General features: G+C 44.8%; 1 protein-coding gene across 4 annotated transcripts in view; it reads right to left on the bottom strand.

The window, feature by feature from the left end:
- Positions 1–25,660, bottom strand: part of WWC2 (WW and C2 domain containing 2) — a 207,582-nt gene that overhangs the window by 118,446 nt on the left and 63,476 nt on the right. The window contains exon 1 of one of the 4 annotated variants that reach the window (XM_058719944.1): positions 5,845–6,123. The exons of the other annotated variants lie outside the window; for them this stretch is intronic. The gene's annotated coding sequence lies outside the window, so the exon portion shown is untranslated. Of the gene's footprint in view, positions 1–5,844; positions 6,124–25,660 lie in introns of those variants that run through there. 4 annotated transcript variants of the gene reach the window in all.

Raw genomic sequence — 25,660 nt, 5'->3', positions numbered from 1 at the left:
ACATCCAGTGTTTCAAATTGTGGTCCTTTAACACTTGCCATTGAAAATAAATGCAATGAGAACACAATCATACGAGAAATTGTAAAGAGCTGCTGACAAGAGGCGTTAAGCTTACAGGTTGCTCTCTTTGTTGGAAAGGCAATTAATGAGAATCAGAAAGGTGCTGAAGTCATATTAGCGCCAGACAGACTTTCTCCTTAACCTGACTGGAAGAGCTGAAAGAAAAGTTAAAATAGAAAAATAATATGACTAATGTGATGTCCCTGTTCTACTACCCCCACCTTGGGAAACCTGGTCCCAGACCAATGGAAGACCCCCAGCAAGGAGTTGGCATAACAGGGACAGATTTTAATTTAGGAAAGTGAACCTAACGGCAGCGCACTGAACAGAGTGAAGCAGTGGTCCCCGAACCAACAGCGTTAGCATCATCTGGTGACTTATTAGAAACGCAAGTGATCGACCCCCTCCCCTCGAACCACGAAGTCAGGAACTCGGAGGGTGGGGCCGCACCCTGCACCTGCCTCCGATGCCTGCTACAGGATGAGAGGCCCTGGACTGGAGAGACGCTGAAACATCTCAAGGTTCCATTTTACCATCACGTCGTAAGCAACGGCAATTAACAAGGAGAAAGGAAACCAACATGGTGGCAGACAGGAGGGCTGTCTAGGGAAGGTGAGAGTAGCATCTGAGGCTGCCGGGGAGGAGAAAAGCCTCCTAGTAAATGCAGAGTTCCCGGCCATGGGTATTTGGAAGTGGAAGCTGGATAAAGAAGTGCTGGAGTGTTACGGAAACAATGCGCTCCCTGCACACGAAAAGAGGTTGACGGAGCAAGTCTCCGATTCTGTGCTTTGAGTAGAGCGAGATCAGGATGGGTAAGCAAAGTCATCGGGAATTAGTTTAAGATATGCCATGTGTGAGGTGGCAGAGGGACACACAGGTAAAATATGGACCCAAATTTCCACAGGGGGATGGGATGCTGGAAGAGATCGATGAGCCAGACGAGGCCTTGCTTGGGATGTGCCCACAGTCAACCGGACAAAAGCAGATGGCAAAGAGAAGGCTTAGAAAACGGACTTCCACCGGAAGAGGGAAAAAGCCCCAGTTCACTCTCTGATCGTTTCATTCCTGCCAATAGGAAGTAATGAGAAACTCCCCACAGAGGAACATTTCATTCACGCGTGCATCGGGTCACCAAATATTGACCGAACGTCTCCTCCAAGCTCCGGACTTACAGGATGTGTGAGGCATGGGTCTCGTCCGTCCCCCAGTGGTTTCTCCACAGATGACCGGTGACCGGCTGCCCTCTAGATGTAGGCCTGCTGCCCTCTAGATGTAGGCCTGGACTAAAATTCTCGCCCCGTGATCACTAAGTGTTTGCTTTGAAAACCCATCCCCGAGTGCGTGCCTGTTTGTTGTACGACCAGAAAATCACTGAATTAACACGAGGGAGGCCGTTCGGCCGAACACAAGGTAATCCTCTTAACACCGTATCAGACTCTCCACGGACCGAAGCACCCAGCTCTCAGGCTTATGTCCCACCGACCCCATGTTTGTTAAAAGGGAAGGAATCTCGGCAGCCGGGAAACCCGGCGGGCAGAGGCGACACGGGGACGGCCTCTCCTCCACACGCTGACCAGGCCTTCACTACTGCGCTCTCCTGCCACCTGACCGCGGGGAGCAGCCACTGCTCGTGCCGAGACCTCGTAACCCCAAGCCCAGCTGTTGTCGGTACTGTTTAACAGCGTTACTGGAGGGGTGCCTGCCTGGGTGGCTCAGTCGGTTAAGCACCCGACTTCGGCTCAGGTGCTGATCTCACAGTCCGTGAGTTCGAGCCCCACGTCGGGCTCTGTGCTGACAGCTCAGGGCCTGGAGCCTGTTTCCGATTCTGTGTCTCCCTCTCTCCTGACCCTCCCCCGTTCATGCTCTGTCTCTCTCTGTCTCAAAAATAAATAAACATTAAAAAAAATTAAAAAAAAAAAACAGCGTTACTGGAATGTAACTTCTGCACCATAAAGCCTGCCCGTTGCTTAAGCGTACAAATCAGAGATTTTGAGTAAATCTATGGAGTTAGAAACACCACGCAAGCTAAGTTTAGCACGTTCCCACCAATCCCTGAAGATCCCTTGTGCCTAGGTCCAGTCACCCCCTGATCCCTACCCCCTGCCCGGGCAACCACCAATTTACCTTCTGTCTCTACACATTTGCTTTTCTGGAATTTCACCTAAACGGAGTCCTACGGCGTGTGGCTTCTTGTGCCTGTCTTTTTATTCAGCACGTCGTTTGGGTTTTTTTTGAGGTTCATCCATATTGCTGTGTGCGTGTCAAGAATCTGTTCCCTTTCTTGCAAAATAGTATTCTATTGTATGGATGTACCACGTTTTGTATGCGCTCACGGTTTTACAGACTTTGGGACTGTTTCTGCCAGTGTGAATAAGGCTGCTATAAACATGTGCAAACAAACCTAGCGTCTGCGAGAGGAAAAAAAAAAAAAATGATCAGACTTCAAGCTCGGCGTGAAGGGCCAAGTTTCACGACGCGGTTGGCACGAGCTACTGGCACCGTGGGCCACAAACGCAAAACATGAGAGAAGGAGGAAAAACCAGCTCGGACCAAGAAGGTATTCGCTTATTAACCTCATTAACACCCGAAAATCACGATGTCTGCCGGCTGGCAGAGGGTGGCGGTCCTACACGACCTCGCTTGCCTGGAAGCAGGACATCTGCACTTCGGATGCCTGCCTCACCGACTGCTGAAATCCTCAGTGAGTCCACAAGAAGCAAAAAACCGTGAGCCTGATACACAGGCAGCAGAAACGTGCTTTCGTGTGCTATGTGCAGCTCCCTCGGCCTGGACACCCTCCCTCCCTCCCCTTTTCCAGCGCTCTCTCCTTCCCCAGTTTCTCCTTACCCTTGTCCTTTAAAATCCAACTTCCTTAAGAGGTCATTCATTCAGAAAGCATCTTCTTCCCAGGCAAGCCTTCCTGCCCCCGAGGCTGGGCCGTTTAATTGCACTGGGTGAGCTCCAGTTTGGGAACTGGTTTTCCCATTCAGACTGGTCATTTTCCGCACTGTTTATATTTTTCTAGTTCACTTGTCTATTCTGTTCACTAAGTCCCTCCCGGTTTTTTTTTTCTGAGCGCGTAGCACGGCACTGGCTCAACAGATGTTAGAGAAAATGAGTGAGTGAGTGATTTCTAGCCACACCTCTCCGTGGCGATACTGCATATCAGAGCCAACATCTACCTGATAATTCCATGGGGGGAGGGGGGGGTTCATAGCCACACGGAATGTTTAACTCCCATGAAACATAACCCCTGACCCCCAACCGCACTCCTTCCCTGAGACTCCCCATCTTGGAAAATGCCCTGATCTTCAACCCAGATGCTGGAGTCACAGCTCCTGATGCCCCGCCCCCCCCCCCCCCCAAATCAATCCATCAGAAATCCTGCAGGCTCAGCCTCCAGACGCAGCCTCCACCCGCACGGCTCACTTTCTCCACCTCCCTCGACGGCCGGCTCTCGCCGCGGTCCCCACACCCCTCTCCTCGGAAGCACCCACTCTTACCGGTGCGGTGCGTATCCTTCCAGATCTGTCTCTGCACATAGCTAGAAAACCATTCGCAGCGTTAACACAAATAATACACTGCAGGTGTCATTCTGCAGTTCCCTTTACTCATTCAACAATGTAACTTGGGACCTTTCCTTTGCCATCTCATTTTTGACAGGTTTAGATCGTGGTTTATTTAGCCTTTTCAGCACAGTCCAGGACTGATGGACACTCGAACCGTATCTAAAAGCAACACCGGACTGAATATTCCAGAAGGCACTGCCCGCTGCACAGCCACCCACAGGCTCGCAGGAGGGCAGCTCCTCAGGGGAAGGTGACGTCAGGCCGAGGTGCCTGGGGGGGGGGGGGGGGGTGGTTTCTGGCTCTGCAGCCCCGAGCCCGGTGGCTGTGGGACGGAGGGCACAGCTACGGCGGGCCGGGTTCTGGCCGCCACCACGAGCAGGCCGCTGGTTTCAAGGTTGGAGAATTCTGAGAATTAAAAGCCCTGGTGACTTGCGGGGACGGATCTGGTGCTTCACTCCTACCCTCTGGTTTTGACTATTTATAGTTTACGTCTAGGGACGTTGTTCCATGTAGGGACAAAGCCAACGCATGGCATACTGTTCGTCACGGGAAGCTCGTGTTGTTTCAGCAGATCCCCGCTCTGTCAAGCCTGCCCGGATGAACGCCCCAAGAAAGTGTGTGGGTTTGGCCCGGTGAGCACTGCATTCCTGATAGGTTTGACTGGAAAAGTTTCCTCGATGCTCTGGTGATCCTATTAGCAGAGCCCGGTCGGTCTTGCGTTAAGGGGTCTCTTCAGGACCCACCCAAATGGAGGATCTAGCATTTCACCGTCAGGGACCTTGCAGGGGCCCAGAGTGGAGAAGGGAGTCTCAGGTAAACACAGGTCTTCGAGAACGTGAAGACCACGGAGACCTCTGACCAGATTCCCACACATTAAACCGCGTCCGACTGCTTCCAAAGAGAGCTCTGAGGTGCAGGAGGCCTCGGCCTCTGTGTACCTGAGGCTTCTCATACCAGAGGAAACGCACCTGCTGGAAGACCGTGCTTGTTTCAAAGCTGACTGTTTATAAACAGGCAAGAAATGTATGCCTGTACCCATAAATGTCACTTGGAAATTCTGGGGATAACATCGGCTACGGGCTTTTGAAGATAATTTATTTATTTACTTATTTACTTGAGAGACCGAGAGTGAGCACGAGTGGGGGAGGAGGGCAGAGAGAGAGAGACTCGTAAGCAAGCTCCACACTCAGTGCGGAGCCTCAGGGCTCGATCTTATGACCCTGGGATCAAGACCTAAGGTGAAATGAAATGTCAGACCCTCAACCAACTGAGCCACCAGGCGCCCCCTACTTTTTAAACTTAGTTAAGTTGTGGTCAGTAGTTTCTATAGAGTATCTATTCACATATTTTATATATAATGTCACCGTTAAGAGGAGGAAACATCCATTCAAGTATTTTAGGTATAATGTCTTCATTATGAAGAGAAAACATCTTTCTATTATTTAGCCATTCTTAAACTTTTCTTGGTGTACATCAAAGGAGTATAACAAACATTTAAAGCTTCTGACCAAAGATCCTACACTTTACTTCCATTTCTTTGTAATAGACTGTTTTCTATTAAATTTGAAGGTTATAATTTTAAGGTATTAACACTGGGACCTAATTTGCCTCTTCTGTGACATGCGTATACTGGACTGAGCCCGATTTGAATTTTTTATTATTCATTTATTTATTTATTTTTAAAGGCTTTGTTTATTTTTGAACGAGAGAGAGAGAGAGAGAAAGAGAGAGAGAGAGAGAGAGAAAACACAAGCGGGGGAGGGGCAGAGAGAGAGGGAACACAGAATCCAAAGCAGGCTTCAGGCTCTGAGCTGTCACCACAGAGCCCAATGTGGGGCTCGAACCCATGAACTGCAAGATCATGACCTGGGCGGAAGTCGGATGCTTAACCAACTGAGCCACCCAGGTGCCCCCAAATTTGAAGTTTTGTTTAAAGCACATGTTTTCAGTGACCAATTTAATAGATCACGTGTAATCCCCATCCCTTCAATGTATAGTTTAGGTGACTATCTTCCTTCTTATTTTGTTTTTTAATTGACTTGATATAATATGAATGAGAGGCAGACGTTTGTGTAGAAGTCACTGAGATTTGCAGGCTGCTTGTTAACTCAGCAGGGCTGAGTAATACACAAGTCTATCTAAAATAATCACTATACATCATATCACTCAGTTGATTTCCTCAAAGTTACTATCAGGTCTGATTCGTCTTGCTTACTGACGTGGTCTTTCTTGGTACCTCCTCACCCCCGTCCTGTCCACCACCGCAGTCCTCGGTGTCCAGAACACAGGCCGCTGTTCACTCAACACGCGATCAATGAATGTGCTTTCCGCCAATCACTGCATCTGTACCGATGCCCCCATCAACCACACACTACCTCACCTTCGGGATACTAGACTTCTGCATTGAAAAGCACCTCATCTTGGCCCCGAGGACAGCTAACACACAAACCAAAAGAATCACAGAATCTTTTACACCTCCAGGGTTGGGATTTCAAGAATCAAATCTGAGAGAACTAAGAAAATGTTCCCAAGCAGCCTAAGCGATGGCACTAACACGCTACAAATCAATTCCATACCTAGCATTCGCTTGGCTAGTTAAACACATGACTGAATTTTTGTAACTTATACGAAGACTGTCTCTGGTGGTATTTCCTTGTGCTCTCACTCTCTATTTTCCTCTGGCATAGCACCAGGCCCTCGAAGCACTAAGAATTAGACATATGGAATGCCAGGAATGTCTGATAACTATACTACCTTCAGAGATCAGCCCTTCGTCGTAAACAAAAATGCATGCCCTCTGAGCTTCGACTCAGATTCACTGTGAAGCAAACACAAGTCATGATGCTGAATGCTGGCAAAGGGTACAAGGTGAAGTGGGGTGGGCCGGGAAAAGCGCTAAATATAGTTCTTCATCACTGCAAAGATAAATATTGCTTCTTTATCTACAATGCTAATGAACTGAATGTGCAATGCATATTGCTTGGTTAGTTTTTAGATGAGCAACCCGACTTAGAAAAACAAGCCACTAAAATTACTTTCTAAAATAAAACCCAGCCCGTTCACACATACGGTCATTCCCCTCTCCTTATCAGGACCTCATCTTTAGTTATTTATCCAGTTCTATAGGTGCTGGGACTGGTCAAGATGAATTAAAAGAAAAAATGCAAAACCCAAAAAGTTTGAAGAATTTGCTTTTAGTCCAAAAGAGAAATAACAACTGATTACAGCATGTTTATCTCAATTAGATTCCAATTTTTAAGGGGAAAAAAAGGTTATAAAAGAATTCTCGGAACAACTAAGGTAATTTAAATATACTAGATGTTAGGTAATATCATAGAACCTTTTTTGACTTTCCATAGCTGTGATAATTGGTATTATGATGTGTAAGAGAATATTTTTGTTCTTGGAAGATGTATACAGAACTACGTAGTAGGGAAGGGTCATAGTATCTTAACTCACCTTCCAATGTTCCAGCAAAAAAGCTAAACATAGATATAAATATAATATACACATGTATGTAAAAACAGACGAAGGGAGGATAAAGCAAATACCGCCAAAGTTATTTGTCAGATCTAAGTAGGTGTATGTGCATTCATTCTACTTTTTTTGTCTGTTTGAAATTTTTTATAATAAAAAGGTGGGGGAACATCCTTCATTAAGGAAATTCCAATAAACACAACAGACTCAATACACGTTTGCCTCTGGAACACACGCCTCTGGAACACAGCAAACGGGGTGAAAAAAGGCACAAACACAAAACGACGAAGGGCAGAGCAACGGACAAGTGCAACAAAATCTGAGGTAGTGAAAAGCAAATGGCTGGCTGAGTAGTAACCGACTTAGCAGACGCGTGAAATAGGAAACCTAATCGGCAAGAAAGCAAGCTCGGAAGCCGAGTGATCCACACTCCAAACCCCTAACACGGTTCTGTAATTCTAGCATCGAGGACTTCAGACATTAGGCTGGGCTGGGAGGACGAGCTGGAAGTCCGTCTGGAAGTAGTCAAAGGTTCAGCCTGCTGGTGCCCATCCTGGTCAGCAACTGCAGGTTTCTTCTCTAGACAGACTCAATCAGAGAGGGACTGTGGGCTTCCAGGCAGCTGGTATGGCAGAAAGGACGATTAAGGGACAGTCTACATACTGCCCGGCCAGCCTCCCAAGCCCCCCCCACCCTACTCAGCTTGTAGGATCTTGGTAGCTAGGCTTACGTTTACAGTAGGTAGGTGACGGTGGAGCTTTTCCTGGGAAAACTAACAAGAGCGGGAGAAGAGAGCTGTTGACACGAATGTCTGGGAGTACCACAGCAGAGAGCCTGAGCTCAATAGCTTCCCAGTGAAACCCGACCCACAAACACAGAGCTTCTAAAGAGCTTTAAATGCCTCATTCTTAAATAGGACTGATAGCTGTACTAGTCAGGACAAGCCAGGTGATGCTGCAGTAAAAAAACAATGCCAGTCTCAGGGGCTAAACAGAACAATCACCCATTTCCCACCCGAGCCAAGTTCAAAGTGAGTCTGGATGACTCCTCTAGGCAACTGGCCTCGATAGCATGGCTCAGCATTCCAGAACACATTCCGGGTGACTGTGGCACCTCCATCCCAAGGTTTCATGCATCTTGTGGGCAGGGAAGACGTGTACATCACTTCTATTCATATTACACTGGCCAAAACAAGTCACATAAAAGCAGGGAAATTAATCCTCTCATATGCCTCGAAGGAGTTAAGAACCAGAATGACTAATATTAATTATGTCTAACATAGAAGTTAAGAACCTGTAAAATAAAAGCAGAACCTAAAACAAACACACTGGGGCACTTGGGTGGCTCAGCTGGTTCAGTGTTCAATTCTTGATTTCGGCTAAGGTCGTGATCTCATGGTTTGTGAGATCAAGCCCTACATCAGGCTCTGCACTAACAGTTCAAAGCCTGCTTGGGATTCTGTCTCTCCTCCTCTCTCTCTGCCCCTCCCCCACTCGTACACACACACACACACACGCACACACGCACACATGCACACACACTCTCTCTCTCTCTCTCTCGAAATAAATAAACAAACATTTAAAACAAACATACTGAGGGGCACCTGGGTGGCTCAGTTGGTTGAGCATCTGACTTTGGCTCGGGTCATGATCTCATGGCTTGTGGGTTCGAGCCCCGCATCAGGTTCTGTGCTGAAGCTCAGAGCCTGCAGACTACTTTGGATTCCGTGTCTCCCTCTCTCTCTCTGACCCCCCCCTCACCCCCCATTCGTGCTCTCTCTTTCTCCCCAAAATAAACACTAAAAATATTAAAAATAAAAAAATAAAACAAACATACTGAAACAATGAAACAGGCAATGTAATGCGTAGGAGAAAATTTCAATTTAGCAGACATTTCAATCAGCACCTGCAGATAGTTACAACAGATCAAAAGAAAAATATCCAGAATATTAAAACTCTTGGAAATAAACAATATGATAGTAGAAATGAACTCAATTATTAAGTGTTAGATCAAGTTAAGAAAATTTCCCAGACAGTAAGATCAATAGAAGAAGGGAAAAGACAGGAAAATTGGAGGACTGATATCTGACAGCCTGGAGTTTCAGAAACAGAAAATAAGGTATACATGAAGGAGAAGATACTATCAAAGATATAGTGCAAGAAAATGTCTCTGAACGGAATGACATAGGTTTCTAAATTGTATATGGCCCACTCAGAACCATGGTTAAGAAAAGACCTGAATCAGAGCGCAACATTGTTAAATTTTAGAACATGAAGGCAAAGAGAAAAGTCTCAAAGCTTCCGAGAGGAAAGAGGTCACCAAAAACAAACAAATTAAGAATCAGAAAGGCTATCCACTAACAATAAATTTTCTGAAAAAGAAATTTAAAAAATGGATCCCGTTCATAGCAGCATCAATCAATAAAATACTTAGGAATAAATTTAACCAAGGAGATGAAAGACCCCTGCTGTGAGATTTATAAGACATTAATGAAAGAAACTGAAGAAGGCACAAGTAAACAGAAAGGTATCTCATGCTGAAAGAACTGGAAGAATCCTAACAGTGTCAATACTACCAAAAGCCTTATATATAGATTTGATGCTGTCCTTATCAATATTTCAATGCGATTTTTTACACATGTAGGAAAAAACGCTCTGAAAATCTATATGGAAGCACAAAAGAGCCCGAAGAGCCAAAGAAATCCTGAGAAAGAAGAACAAAGCAGGAGGCATCACACTGCCTGATTTCAAGCTATAGCATCAAAATACTATGATACTGGCAGAAAAACAAATAGACCAGGGGAACAGAATTGAGAACCCAGAAGTAAACCCAAGCATATAAGGCTAACTAATATTTGACAAAGAAGGCAAATACTCAGTGGAGAAAAGCCAGTCTCTTCAATAGATGGTGCCGAAATAACTTGATATTCACATGTACAGAACGCAACTGACCCCTGTCTTAAATCACTCACAACAGTTAACTTAAAATGTATTAAAGACTTAAACGTAAGACCTGAAACCATGAAACTCCTAGAAGAAAACATAGGAATAAAGCTCCCTGACACGGGTCTTGGTAATGAATTTTTGAATATGATACCTAAAGCACAAGCAACAAAATAAAAAATAAACAGGTAGGGTTTCATCAAACGAGGAAACGTCTGCACACCAAAAGAAATCATCGCCAAAGTGAAAAGACAACCTACAAAATGAGAAAAAAACAATTTGCAAACAATATACCTGATAAGGAGTTAATATCCAAAATATTGGGGAACTCATAGAACTTAACAGCAAAATCAAACAAACCACAAATAGCCCATTCAAAAAAATGGGCAGAGAACCTAGATAGACATTTTTCCAAAGAAGATCTACAAAAGGCCACAGTACATGAAAAAATACTCAACATCATTGGGGAAATGCAAATTAAAACCGCAATGAAGTATCACCTCACGCCTATTAGAATGGTCACCATCGAAAAAGATAAGAGATAGCAAATGTAGGTATGGATGTGGAGAAAAGGGAATCCTTGTGCACTGTTGGTGGGAATATAAACTGGTATAGCCACTATGGAGGAACCTCAAACAATTAAAAATAGAACTACCATAGGATCCAGCAATTCCACTTGTGGGAATATATACAAAAGAAATGAAAACACTAATTCCAAGAGGTGTCTGCACTCCTATGTTCATTGCAGCATTCTCTACAACAGCCAAGACATGGAAACAACCTAAGTGTCCATCGATATATGAATGGATAAAGAAGCTATGGTATATACATACAATGGAATATTATTCACCCTTAAAAATTGAGGAAATTCAACCATTTGCAACAACATGGATGGACCTTGAAGATATTACACAAGTGAACTAAGTCAAACAGAGAAGGACAGACACTGGACAATTTCACTTATATGTGGAATCTTATAAAACAAACAAATTCATAGGAAAAGATCATACTCGTGGTTGCTAGAGGCCAAAGGTGTGGGAAGGGGGAATTAGAGGACGGTGGTCAAAAGGTACAAACTCCCAGTTATAAGACAGATAAGTTCCAGGGATGGAATGTACAATATGGTGACTATAACTAGCACTGCTATATGATATACAGAAAAGTTGCAAAAAAAAAAAAAATAAATACGAAGAATTCTCATCACAAGGAGAAATTTTCTTTTTTCTATTTTTTTATCATATGCATATCAGATGATGGATATTGGTTGAACCTTCTATAATTATTTCACAATAAATATCATGTTGTATACCTTCAACTTACAATTATTTCTCAATAAAACTGGAAAAGCAAGAATCAGAGTCATCAGACTTCTCAAACACAAGACTGAAAGCTACAAGTCAGTAGAGCAATATCATCAGATTTTTGAATGCAAATTATTTCCAACCTGGAATTATATCCCCAGCTAAAATATCAATCAGATATGAGAGTAGAATAATGTGGCATTTTCTGAGATGAGAAGCCCCAACAAATTCATATCTTATGGCCCCTTTCTAACAGAACTCTACCAAAATGACAGAAGAAACCAGGAAGACTGGGATCCAAAAATTAAAATATCTAGCACAGGTAAACGACAAATGAAATCTACGATATGACAGTAAATGGAGATCCCATAAACATATGACGTGTAGCAGTTATAGTGATAACCAGTCTGAAGTGGAGACCAAGAACAGAAGGAGGCAGGAAGTTTGAAACCAAAAGAACATCTGTTGTGTTTAAATGCACTGAGAGGAGCTTTATAATTTTGGCAGCTACTTGGTGGAAGGGACATAGAAAATAGAACCAATGGGTAAAAAAAAAAAGAGATAATTATTAACCATAGGAAAAAAAAACACAAAGGAAATTCAATTCTATTACACTAGATTGGTCATCCAGAAATAATATTTACATAGTCAAATATGTAAACACTGAATACTGATTTCTTTTTTTTTTTTTTTTTTTTAAATTTTTTTTTCAACGTTTTTTATTTATTTTTGGGACAGAGAGAGACAGAGCATGAACAGGGGAGGTGCAGAGAGAGGGAGACACAGAATCGGAAACAGGCTCCAGGCTCCGAGCCATCAGCCCAGAGCCTGACGCGGGGCTCAAACTCACGGACCGCGAGATCGTGACCTGGCTGAAGTCGGACGCTTAACCGACTGCGCCACCCAGGCGCCCCAGAATACTGATTTCTTTACAAGGCTACAGAATACTCTGAGATGATGAGGGGAAAGGAAATGTGTGTGTGCAGGAAGGGCACCGGTAAGAGAGGTGAATCCTCATCCAGAGCAGGAAGTTGATTCTCAAAACCTACAACTAAAAAATTAAGACATATAAATATGCTATTTAAAAACAGAGGTAGGGGGCTCCTGGGTGGCTCAGTCAGTTAAGCATCAGCCTCTTGATTTTGGCTCAGGTCATGATCTCACAGTTGATGGGTTTAAGCCTGCTTGGGATTCTCCACTCTCTACTGACAGTGTGGAGCCTGCTTGGGATTCTCTCTCTCCCCCTCTCTCTGCCCCTCCCCTGCTCTCTCACGCTCTCTCTCTTTCTCAAAATAAATAGATAAACTTTAAAAATTAAATAAATAAAAAATAAAAACACAGAGGTAAATACCAGAAGAAACCATTAAATATCTACATGTGTAGTTGACTCTGGGGAGAGAGAATCAGGTGTGGGTGCAAGGAAGTCGATCAGGAGACCACAAACTTATTTTGTGTTTATTAATCACTTACAGATATAACTTGGATTGAAATAAAGTTGTAAAATCTCCCATAAGTTTCCAACTTTAATTTCAAAAGTCTGAAACCTTTCTCTATTGTCTCTATTTACTGATTTCAGATGTATCTCTAAGTAAATTTCACATAAATTGATAACATTACATTTGCTCGGAACTTACGTACAGTAGACTTTTTGGAACTCGAAAGCACATAACCTAAACATCTGAAAATCGTGCCAATGTGGTCTTTTAGTATAAACCAAGTTTTAGTGAATCTCAAATAAAATAGAAAATACACATCATATATCTTTTTCTTCTAGTTTTTATTTAGAAGCCTGTTACGTGCAATACACCATTAAGAGATACCAAATAATATATATGGAAAGTATTCCATGAACTGTTAAAGCACAACCCTAATGCTTTTATTTTCATTTTTGAACCCTTGACTCTGTTCTCAAAGAGGCTACAGTCTAACTGGGAAGATAAAGCACACACAGAAATAGTATCACATAAGGCGGTCTGTGCTGAGGACCGCGTGAATGGTATGAAAAAATGAAGGCAGTTTAGAAAAAGATTCCATCTGGATGCATCTGAAATGGTGGTTGTCATGCTAAGCTCTCATCAGCTACCTTCTCTCTCCCCATTTAAGAAGCAGAAATACACATTAATTTGAAGGAATCCCTCTTCTTAAATGTCCTAATAGGCGACCATTTCTCTGCTCCATTATGTCTACCACACTCTCAAAAAACCAAATAAAAAATCAGTATAAGTGAAAAACTATGCCCCAAAAGCGCCTTTCAACATCCGAGGCTCCAGCGTTCCCCCAGGAGGACTTGCTCTGAGTTCCCCTGGTCCCCGCCTCTTTGCAGTACTCTACCAGGCCCCAAACCTGGCCGATGTGCTTTCCTCCCCGCCTCAACTCCCCCACCCACCCACCCACGCATTCTTCCAAATGACAAAAACTTCAGGACCTCAGAGCTGAAAAGTTTGCCCATGGAAGTCCTGCAGCTGTTGTCAGATGTCTGGAGATCACACTCATGGAAGGTTTTAGAATGTTTTATTTCTATACCTTTCGAGCCTCAGGCTGGCCTGGCTAGCTCACCCCCCGTTGTGACTTCAAGCGTCTGCCTCCTGAATCTGACGTTTTAGGACAGATGACAGATCAAAGAAGACCCACTATTTTCTACAGTGGAAACCATTCTCTGGCCAAGGCCATAGCAACTGCTAATACGTCTTTGCCTTTCTGAGTTTCTAATAAGCATCTGGAATATGCATCTGGACTAAACCTCTCACCATTATTTCTGCTGCAGCTTTGTGCTTGTTTTGTCCAACAAAGCTACTATTCCTTCTCTTTTTTTAAAGTTTACTTATTTATTTTGAGACAGAGAGAGAGAGAGAGAGAGAGAGAGAGAGAGAGAATCCCAAGGCAGGCTCTGCATTGTCAGTACAGAGCCCAAAGCGGGGCTCGAACTCACGAACAATGAGATCATGACCTGAACCCAAATCAAGAGTCGGGTGCTTACCCGTACTGAGCCACCCAGGCACTCCCAAAGCTATTATTCTCTAAGTAACTTGAAAAACCTAGTCCCCAAAGAAAATAAAACCATCCTTTCGAAGTATGCTTTCTTTTTGAAGCTCTAAGTGATGTCTGTGAGAAACTACTGATTTTATAGCGACTTCTCCCTGGTTGTTCACGCTATATTAAACAAGCCAGAATCCGGTTCCAAGAGTGTTCCTGGGATGAAAACCTAATTTTACAGGATACGTTTATTTGATGACTCAACTAACGGCTTACAAGAGAAAGTTGTAGCACTTCATGTAACACTTCCGTTCTTTAGATCAAGTCTTGAATCTCCAAAATTACTTCCTTTACCATAAATATTATGTGATATACACAATCAGGCTTTTATGCATGAAAATATTCACCCCACTGCTTGGGCATACACCATGGTCATTCCAAACGTATTTTCTCCGGATTTCTCTGATGGACATCCAAAAATATAATGATTAAAAAAAACATTAACTTTCCATAAAGTATAAAAAAATATATACAAAACATGCTTCCGGTCCTTCCTCAGACCTTTACAGCTTTATAGTGACACATCTAACCTCAATGAGTATCAGTCACGATTGTGTCTAATTAGAGCAAAATAAAGTTCTCGCATGCCAATGATTTGTAAGCCTGTCCTTATTTGATCCATTTTGCTAATTTTAACATTTCCAAGTGTTTTTAAAAATACAAAGATCGAGACTTTATGACGCTTTATGCTGTTGCTGTAAAAGATAACATTTCATAATGAAAGATATTTTTAAAAAATTCTTGCATTTCTACCCAAGCCATAATTTAAAATCCTGTTTCGATGTGTGAAAATGGTACTTACTGTCCTTGCTCTTAATTTTTGTCCTTAATGATTTCTACCATAGGTGGCATGCGCTCTGACACCCAGGGACAGACGAGAAGCAAATGGCTTCACAATCTCCCTTCTTAATGTCTGCTTTCTTCAAAGAATTTCTAGGCACTCGACATTTTAAAAAGTAGGCTTCAACATCCTTGAAGTAGAGTAGACATCTTTATTTTATCACAACTAAGCCGAGACACGATGACATTGGTATCACTGGGCTAGACGTTATCACAGAGGCCCCAGAATACAGCTCTACAGTGAAGTACTCACTACGCAAGAAATCGGGGTAGAGAGGATCTATCTCTGCCCATAGCTCTCTGGCTCGAAGAGCTCAAACACTTAACAATCTCTTTGACTGTTAAGTTTTCTTCATCTGTAAAACAACAGGCTTTGATTCAAAGTCAATTCACGCTCTAAAGTGTAATGACTTTTCAGATTCTGCAATATTCACTGTAGATTGCAGTAATTCAGATCTCATTTTCCCACGGACTTAGATAGAAATATATACGATCCTTAATTGGCAGGGCCCCTAACAATTTTGTTTTAAACCCCCGTGCCCCCAAAAGAGCCCTTTACTCTGTCTGGAAGGAAATACGAAGATCTTTATAAATCTTAAGAGAAAAATTGTTCACTCGTTCCCATGGCCAGCTACATAAAATGCAAGGCATATATGTGGTCTGGCATTCAGGTATACCCAGAACCTCAACGGGCCTTCCCAACTTTTATCTCTAATAATTCCCTTTCCTGTTCCCAAAGCTCCAAACTGAACACCAAAGCCTTCCCATTGCCCATGTTTTTTTTTTTTTTATTCACGGTACTATCCTTACCTAGAGACTGTTCTCTGTCTCCACAAAGTCAAGTTTTACCTAATCCTCAAGCTAGAGAGACCCTATAACTTATCATCTCAACTGGGACGATTTGACAGTGAAAGGGGATGTTAATTGGGTGGGACACGAGGACGCCAGGAATCTATGTATCTCTTTTCAATGGTCATATCTTGTATATTTGAGCTACATGTATAACAGGTTTTATCTCTCTTACCAGTCTGAGTCATGAAATAATTCAGCATTATACTCCCCTCAAGGTCTAGCATATATAGTAGGTGCTCAGTAAATATTCGATGAATGGCTGAGCTCCTAGGTATGTCTAAATCTGGTATAGTACATTAGGTTCTTTCAAGTCGGTTGCGTACGTTCTAAAATCAGTGCCATAGTTCACACAGAGAAGAACCACACTCCTTGGCCACGCCGGAGAGCCATCTCCCTCGGAAATGGCCACGTTCACACACTATGGTGGTTCGTCCTGGTATGAAACTTCCCTTCTGCCAAATTCACATACGGTGTCATGTGTTGGGACAGATTCCCTATCACCCACCACTTGGTGCTTTGGTAACAGCTACACGTCTAAGCCTGAATCGAGATCTACAGAATTCTGTTTCCAATCTGTGAGGAGATGTTTCATGAAGAGCCTTGTTCTCCCTTGGCAGTCTTACACCTCAGGATTAAGAGCTGGGAGATTACTTCCTATCCAATAGGCTTCTGACCGCCCTGAATCCCGAAGTATTTCATCCATTCCTTTCTTAGGATATTGACTAATTTCTAGTGATACATTCTAGACACTGTGGGGTCCAGATCTGTACTCGCTGATCTTTGTATCCTCCGAGCGCCCAGAATAACATACATAGTACTCACTCAATGAATATGGGCTGAATTAATTTAAAATCGATAGGTAAGTAACTTGAAATTGTGCGGCAGCCTTACTTACGTGGAAAGGAAGAATTTCCGTGGCCCTGCTGAAACGTGCTTCAGATATACAGTGAGTCACGCCTGCTTTGTCCATGTACAAAAATCCCATGAGATAGATATGATGAGTCCTCATGGTACAAAACACTCTATCGTTCAGAGAAATGCAGAGCACCGTCCAGAAAGAGCTGCTAAGTGATGCGGCAGCTCTTAAATCCACACATTCTGACCATAGGACTATCTCGGTTCACACAGCCACACGGCAATGAACTTGACAGATTTGGCATGCATGTTACAGGAGGTGTTACCAGTCGATAGCTACTCTCATCCCCGAGTGCCACAGGCTACAACAGAAAACGGCCCCCAGGGTGTTAGGCGTTTCTATTAATTTTCTGAAAACAAAGAGAGAGAAGCTTTCGTGATCTGCTTTCAGATACAGACAGACCTAGCTATGTCAGAGTCGGGTAAAAAGAGAAAAATTAAAACACAACTGAGAGAAATAAGGAATTTAGAAGCAGAAAGGGTTAAGTGCCAGAGTATCAGCACGGGCACCGCATTCATCACGAGCACACGTTACAATGTCGCTACATAAACGCATCGAGCTATTCTGGGGACACAATAAAAGGGGCTCTTCATCGTGCCGAACGTCCACCTGGCGATGGACTCTGGGACTGACACAGAACGTCTTACGGATTAAACACAAGCACTTTTAAAACCTCGAACACACGTATTCTTTTGTCCAAGTATATTTCATGATACCATCTTTAAATGCCACACACAGGATTCGGATGAAAAATTAAAACTTGCGCTTTATGCCAGTATTTAAGGTCCCTTCATTACCTATACAGTTTCTACATTCTTTCTTTGTAACAGTAATTAAATTTCAGCCTCAACGGGCTCCATTCCCATTTGCTACGGGTCTGAAGGCATGAGAAGTATGTAGCATTTATATAACAGGAAGCATCTAAAAGCATTCTGCTGAGATTTCCTTCCCCCACACCCCCTTCCACACCCAGTCCTTAAACCGCCTTCAAAGGCCTGCTGCGTTCTTTAAAAATTAAACACGAGTTACTGATAGAAATAGTGCACCTATCCCGTAGTGTGTTTAGATACCACATCTCCACTACGGTTGCATTTAGCCCGGCTTCAACAGCTCCTCCAGCCTAACCCCTGACCCTTAATGCTCAAATATTTTAATGCCGTGCAGGTCAAATATGCTTTTCTGTCGTTATCAGGGTGGAATTTCGGAGGAAAAGAAGCAAGCTTACCAACTCGGCTTTCCATTCTCCACATACCAAACCCTGATCAAGAGGCCTTTCCACCGTTGGACGTGAACGTGGCTCTGACTCTCCAAGTCAGGAGAGGCCCTCCCCCGCCCCGCCCGCCCCCCCCCCCCCCCCCCGCCACCACTCCACCTCTCTAACCCTTGCTCCCTCACCCACCTCGTATCAACTCTGCCCAACCTTGGTTTGAGTTCCCACGGGCGTTTACCCAGGACAAGTAAGAAATGGAATGTGAGGCGCACGGGCTCAGGAATGTTGGTGGACGGGATATTAGAGGTCGGGATCGTTAGCACACCGTTCCGATGAGTCTAACCTTCATCAGCTATCCGTACCCTCTGGGACAGCACCTAGTAACAGCTGGCAGCACTTCTGGTTTGTTAAATGTCCAAAGTGTGCCTTTTCTACAGGATACCACTGGTCAAGAAAAAAATCATTATGGTCATGACAGTGTGGATGTCACCACACTGGAGGCTGTCATACAGAACTGGCACACTGCCAGCTATAATTTGCCTGGCTTTTGAGCAATCTACCTATGTCCCCAGAAGCCAGTGAATGTCAAAGAATACCCAGAGGCCTGGCTCCACTGCGGGACATCCTAACGGGTGGGTCAAGCTGGCCTACCCCTGATCTTCTCCAGGACCTGTACCCACAAGAAAGGACAAACTTCTCCGCCAGCTCCGAAGCCACGTAAAACTTGCCTCCAACGGTATAGACTGGCTTCAGAGTTTCCCCAAATACTCCTGATTTTTACACAGGCAAGAATCACTAACTTAGCTGTAACTTTCTCTGTCTTTTAAAGACTCATTCCCAATCTCTTCTTTCCGTTCCCACCTCTTTCTGACCCATTAAAAAAGGGTCAAGTCACATAACTCAGAGGACGCTGACCTGCGTTAAGTCCTAACGCTTTCCAAGCAAAAGAAAAGGCAGTTTAAGATTATGAAACCTTACTAAATGAAATTTAGAGCAGGAAGTGAATTTCTTATATGGACCTTCTTAATTGCTGCTTATAGAAATTATTTTGTCCAAACTGCGAAAGAGAATTTTAATTTCTGTTCCATTTTCTCATTACCCTCAAAACCTCTAAAAGTACCATTTTGTTAAATTGAGTCAGTCCCAACTGAATACAGCAATCCGGTAACTGGGCTCAACAGTCCGAAGGAACACTAATTTCATTTTATCTGAAATTAATGCAACCTGCAACATTGACCAGACCGCTCCCTCTAATCCCGCCACTGTATTTTATGATTCAATTCTAAGTATAATTACGTCGTAAAATTACAAGGCACCCAATAGCTAGGTCACTCGTCGCTTTTGCCTGATGACCTCGAAAACACCCCACGTCTCTTCCCAGAGCTGAACACATCTAAAAGCCACCCTTGCTTACCCGGAGTTAGGCTCCAAGAGCTCGTCTGCGAGCCAGCCGGTCAGCGCACAGGGTGCTGACCTGGTGGGGCCCCCAGACCAGATGGCGGAAGTCTCGCCCTCACGGTTTACGGACGTAAAGGTCTCTGGTCTTCCCCACCATATGGCAAGCTTTCCGCCGTCATTCCGTTCTCATTACCCTCTCAGCGGTGGACCCGGGGCCTTTCTTCCGGAGGCGAGGGAACACATTTCCCAGCGGCATGCCCGGGCCGAGCGGGAACGCGGGTGTGGACCAGACAGAGAGCGAGGGCTCCTCCCGCTGGCACGTTTTCCAAGACGCTCAGGTTCTGATCTCTCTGCGGCCAGGCGGAGGGGTCTGGCTGCTTCACTCTTCATCTGCTGCCACTTTTCTTCCCATCCGGAGCCCCGTCCTTCCAGCTCACCGAGGAAGCAGTCCTACGGCGTGGCCCCGGCCCCTCCTGTGCCTCATGCAAGTCGCTGGCTGTCGGAGGGCTTTGCGGTGCCAGGCACTCAGGCGAGACGGCTGCTCCTCCCTGAAGCAGTCTCACCTCCCCAGGGCGCTCTAGAGAAGGACAGGGATCCAACACCGGAAACAACGAGGCCTGGCGGAGCCCAGACGAAAGACGAAGACGTTCGAAAAGGCAAAGGCCTTGATGAGACCTTGAGACTGTGGAGGAGACTCCAAGCACCTGCCGCAGGAAGCAAAGGGCCACTGAAGGCACAGCTGCACGAGGGGAAGACAGCACTGCTACGGGGCGGGGAGACGGGCAGCGAGAGGAAGACTTGACCGGGGAGTAGAGTACTTCCTCCCGAGTCAGACGACCGACACGGCCCCCGGAAAACAGCTCTGCCAACTCAACAGACCACGACAAGGACAGGGGAGGCGAGACAATGTGAGACAGGCGGCGGTAGCGGGTAGGACGTCAGCAGCTCAGCGCAGACGCTAAAACAGCCGACGGTGGTTGCCGAAGGGATGACGGCAAGGGACTTGGATCTCGAGTCCCCACGTTGCCCGCCAGTGCTGTGCAATCAAAGCGAAGGTGCCGGCCGAAATCGTGCCGAGTCATCTTCGTAATCAATGGGAGAGGCTACAACTACAACTGTTCTATGACCTTGGAAACCCGCTATTCAAAATATTAAAGGCTCTCTATTAAAATGGAGAGAGGGACGAACAAAACAGTAAAACGAATGCTGACTTAGCATGCTGTGATTTAAACCATTAGAAACTGGGAATTAAAGTGTTTATTTCTTCGTAAGAAGCTCAAAAGTACTTGCAACAGGGCTTGCCTTCTTTAGGCTGTATCACTTAAGATACGAAGAGAGAACCTTTTCCATACCTCGACAAACTGTCACACTCTTTTTTGTTTTTAATTTTTTTTTAACATTTATTTACTTTTAAGGGAGAGAGAGAGAGAGAGAGAGACGGAGTGCAAGTGGGGGAGGGGCAGAGAGAGAGGGCGACGCGGAATCTGAAGCAGGCTCCAGGCTCTGAGCCGTCGGCCCAGAGCCCGACGCGGGGCTCGAACCCACGAACTGTGAGATCACGACCTGAGCCGAAGTCAGAGGCTTAACTGACCGAGCCGTCCAGGTGCCCCGTGCCACATTCTTGCTAAGTCTGGATTGGCTGCCAACATTTTACTCTTTGTGATTTCCTGATTATCTCCAAGAGCTCCTTTAATGCGAAGATATTTGGTGGCATCACTTCCTCTGGGGCATTTTGATCCTTGCCTCCTTTATGCCAAAAAACTTGCCTTCACCAGATTCCTATAGCTCCGTATCTCCAGGTGAAGAACATTTGCCTGGTCAGCTATTCCTTCTGCAACTCTGTTTCTGTTCAGCTCCAATCCCTCAAGGTTATTTGCAGAGTTGTGGTAAAAGTTGCTGCCATTCTGCACATATTAGTCACTGCTACTTCTGGCTGTGATGCCTGGATGTTTTCTAATGCATGCTGTATGTCGTATCTGTTCCAAAATTCAGCTACAGAAAATGCATGATCTCCAGCCGTAGCATCAATAACCTGTCTGAAAGTCCATTTAAGGTCCTAGGTTTTATAAGAAGGAAAAAAGGAAGGAAGGAAGGAAGGAAGGAAGGAAGGAAGGAAGGAAGGAAGGAAGGAGGGAAGGAAATAAACTAGCCTCTACTGGCTGAAATAACTCCTTGGTTCACTGGCTCCATTAATGAAGTTGTGTTTGCTAGTAAAACTCAAGTTTTCCCGTCCATTCAAGTCCCCAAGAGAAGCAGGGTGACTTGGAGCATTATCTAACAGTAGCAATCATGCTTCAAAAATTAAATTATCGTGCCTACCTCTGGACAAGAACACAATGGAAGCAAGTTTTCAAACAATGAGATTATAACCCAGGATCTTTTATTCGCCTGCCAAGTGACTGGTCGAGATGCTTCTTTGTGTTTTTTTTTTAACGCTCTGCGATTCTCAGACTGGTAGATAAGCACCAGTTTTAATTTAAAGGAGTCCTTGTGTTGCCTCCTAATGCAAAAGTTACTCTGTGCCTGACTCCGTTACAGCCACTTCGAGATCTTACGTCTTTTGTGGCACAAGTTCCTGATGGGGTTGCCTTCCAACGTGTCTCATCAACTTGAAACAGTCGACGATGGAGACCTTCAGTGGCCTTCCCTAATCCTTGCAATCTGCTATAGCTTCACCTGATGGTCCAACGTTAATCAATCCATCCCTTCTTGGTCCTGCTGTCAATGTTCTCAAATCTTCTGATACATCCAATTTCACGTCTAACATCATCACCTTTCATTTCTTTGCTGCACTTTCATTTTTGTTGGCCGATTCCCCCTTTCAATTATTCATCCTTATAAAATGACATGCGGGTTGGGGCGCCTGGGTGGCTCAGTCGGTTAAGTGTCCAGCGTCGGCTCAGGTCATGATCTCACGGTTCGTGGGTTGGAGCCCCACATCGGGCTCTGTGCTGACACCTCAGAGCCCGGAGCCTGCTTCGGATTCTGCGTCTCCCTCTCTCTCTCCCCCTCCCCCACTCATGCTCGCTTGCTTGCTCTCTCTCTCTCTCAAAAATAAATAAATGTTAAAAAAAAATGTTTAAATGACCTGTGGGTTTACCACTACAACTACACATTTTGTTGTCTGTATGTGAACAGAATTAACAGACACAAAGTGACTGGCCGCTGAGAGGTGAAAAAAGGTGCTGTGCTCTGTCACTGGTCACGGTGCACATCTGTTATTTAGGCAACGATCTGCGGACTGAGCAAAGTCTATAGTACATGCGGGCACAGCTGATCGACTGGGGTGGCTGAAGTGCGAACCACGTTGCCACAGAACTGCTATCATTTAAGTAAACCATGGTAACGTATGTGTGTGCGCAATACAATCATTCAAAGTGAAGACTGCCTAATTTCATTCCAAACTCTGCTTAGAAATTATTCAGGCGAGGGGTGTCTGGGAGGCTCAGTCAGTTAAGCATCTAACTCTTGATCTCGGCTCAGGTCGTGATCTCACGGTTCACGAGTTCAAGCCCCACGTCAGACCCCAGTCAACAGTGCAGAGCCTGCTTGGGATTCTCGCTCTCCCTCCCTCTCTCTCTGCCCCTTCCCACCTAAGGCGTGCGTGTGTGTGCACACGTTCTCTCTCTCCCTCTCTCTCTCTCTCTCAAAAAAAAAAAAATCTTTAAAAATTATTCAGGCCCACGAGGCTGCAAAATTTAAAAATCTTATTGAAACAATGAAACTTCAGGAAAAATTAGAAAAGAACCCTAAAGTCTGACCAAATAGGTCATAGAAGGCATGTGGAAAGAGAAGAGAGGAAAAGAAGGTGTTACAATGAAATTTCACTATATAGTACATTAACTGACAAAATTAACTTACTGGGATTGAAGTATTTTACAAAAAGGAATTACACCACATCTCCCAACAATCCTCCAAAATGCAAAAAGACAACTTTGAGAAGCAAGAACAAATAAAACCATATGTCCCAGGCCTTTGGGTTAACCAGAAGGCTAGAATGATTTCAGATTATCTATGTATCTATTAAAAAAAATAAATAAACACCATAGCCCAGTGAGTCGCTGTCAGTTTAGCTGTAACACTTTTTTGAAAATGCAAACCCTGGGGTTCAAATAGGATCGATACGTTAGGGAACAAGTAGAACGTAATGAGAGTTCTCCATGTGCTTGTGAGCCTCTTACCTGTAAGAAACAGTAGTGGGTAAATGCAGAAAGCAGCGTTTAGCACGGCAGAACCGAGCTGGGAGGACTAGGAGACGTGTCCGCACCCCTCAAAAATCTACCAGCTGCCCAGGTTCACCACAGTTCTGAGCCACCGCCGTCCAGGTCGGCTGTCACAGCTTTCCATCTGGTAACATAACCCACGAGCTACAGTCCTTCCCGGAGCCACTCCCACAAGCAGACGCCAGGTCTTTCTCTAAAGCACCATATTTATTGGAGTATTTATGTATATTTCTAATGACTCAACATGGGCAAAATGGCGCTACGGTTTTTATTAGGTTCCTATCTTTTCTTTAAACGTGCCATTGACATTTTTTGAGTGCTGTACCCCGTTAGGGGCTGAATTGTGTGTCCCCTCTGCCCCAAATGTGTATGTTTAAACCCCCCCCCGTACTTCTGAATTGGAAATAGGGCCTTTAAAAAGGTAACTAAGGTAAAAGGAAGTCATCCAGGGGGGGACCTAACCCAACACGACCGGTGTCCTTATCAGAAGAGGACATTAGGACAGAGACTCACAGAGAGAAGACCCTGTGGGGACGCAGGGAGAAGGAGGCCATGTACAAGCCAAGAGACAGATGTCAGAAGACACCGACCGCTGCGACGACACCTTGATCTCTGACTTCTGGCCCCCAGAAGAGAATAAATGTCTGCTGTTGAAGTCATCCAGCCTGTGGCATTTTGTTACGGCGGCCCTGGCAACCCATCGCATGCCCCCAAACCCATCTTCCCCACGGGTGCTGTGGCTTTTATGGTGCGATCTGGCACAGCATGATGACTTTTTAGGAAGGCGTATGCTGCAGAAGAGCAGGAACAACGGGACTCTGGGAAAAACGGAGCGGAAGAAAGAAGGGGGTGGTAGCTGTGGTCCCGAAGCTCGGTCAAAGTCACCGCTCAGCGGGAAAGCCCACTGAAACGGAGGGGTTAAAGAGAGAACTACAACAAAGAGGCAACCTTAAAAGTGCATCCTGGACACCAGGAGGCAGTCTTGGAAAGACAACTGTGTGGGGGAAATGAGGTTAAAAGAGCGAGTCGCTCCTGGGAAAGCGCACGGTAAAGTTTTACAAAAGCGAGAGGGAAATTGAGAAACCTGCAAGGAAAATAAAAAACCAAAAACTTCTCAACCGCTGAGGGGCACGGACATCCTTCCCGTCTTCCCCAAGTCGTCCAGTAAAGCAAGTACACGGTAAGAACCTTGCCAGACACCCCCTAACACCAGAGACCAAAGTCGACCTCAGCAGCAATGCGACAGACAGGCATCGTGTGCCCCCTGACAAGACGCACTGTGAAGGACACAAGATCACTTCTGGAGCATTTCTAGCAAAAATGCGTAGTCTGAACCTAACCATGATTATATATCGGACAAACACAAATTGAGGGACGTTCGTTATACCAAACAAATGACCTATGCTCCTCCAAAATGTTTAGTGCAGGAAAGACGGGTACTGAGAAACTATCCCAGGAGAACGGACAATAAAGAGACATTACAGCTAAATAAAACAGGTGGGCATGTATTGTAGAGTGGACTGGGGGGTGGAGGGGAAATGTCCTGTAAAGAACCGGAAGTAGGGCTGAAGATTCAGCACAAGTCGAATGGAGTCCACGAAATGGATCATCGGACCGTGACTGTCAAAGAGAATGCCCTTGTTTTTAGGAAATGCAAACTGAAGTGTTTGGGGCCGAAGGGCATCATGTCTGCAACTTACCGTCAAACGTTAAGAGCGTGAGTGTCAGAGCAAAAATTAATGTGTCTAAGGCAGTGGGTGTGGCAGGGAGGAAGAGGGGAGGAGAGAGGGGATAATAAAGCAAACACGGTAAAATGTTAACATTTGAGGAATGTGGATG

Source organism: Neofelis nebulosa, chromosome 3, assembly GCF_028018385.1.
Source record: "Neofelis nebulosa isolate mNeoNeb1 chromosome 3, mNeoNeb1.pri, whole genome shotgun sequence".
Classification (NCBI taxonomy): Eukaryota; Metazoa; Chordata; class Mammalia; order Carnivora; family Felidae; genus Neofelis; species Neofelis nebulosa.
This window is presented reverse-complemented; position numbering and strand designations above follow the sequence as displayed.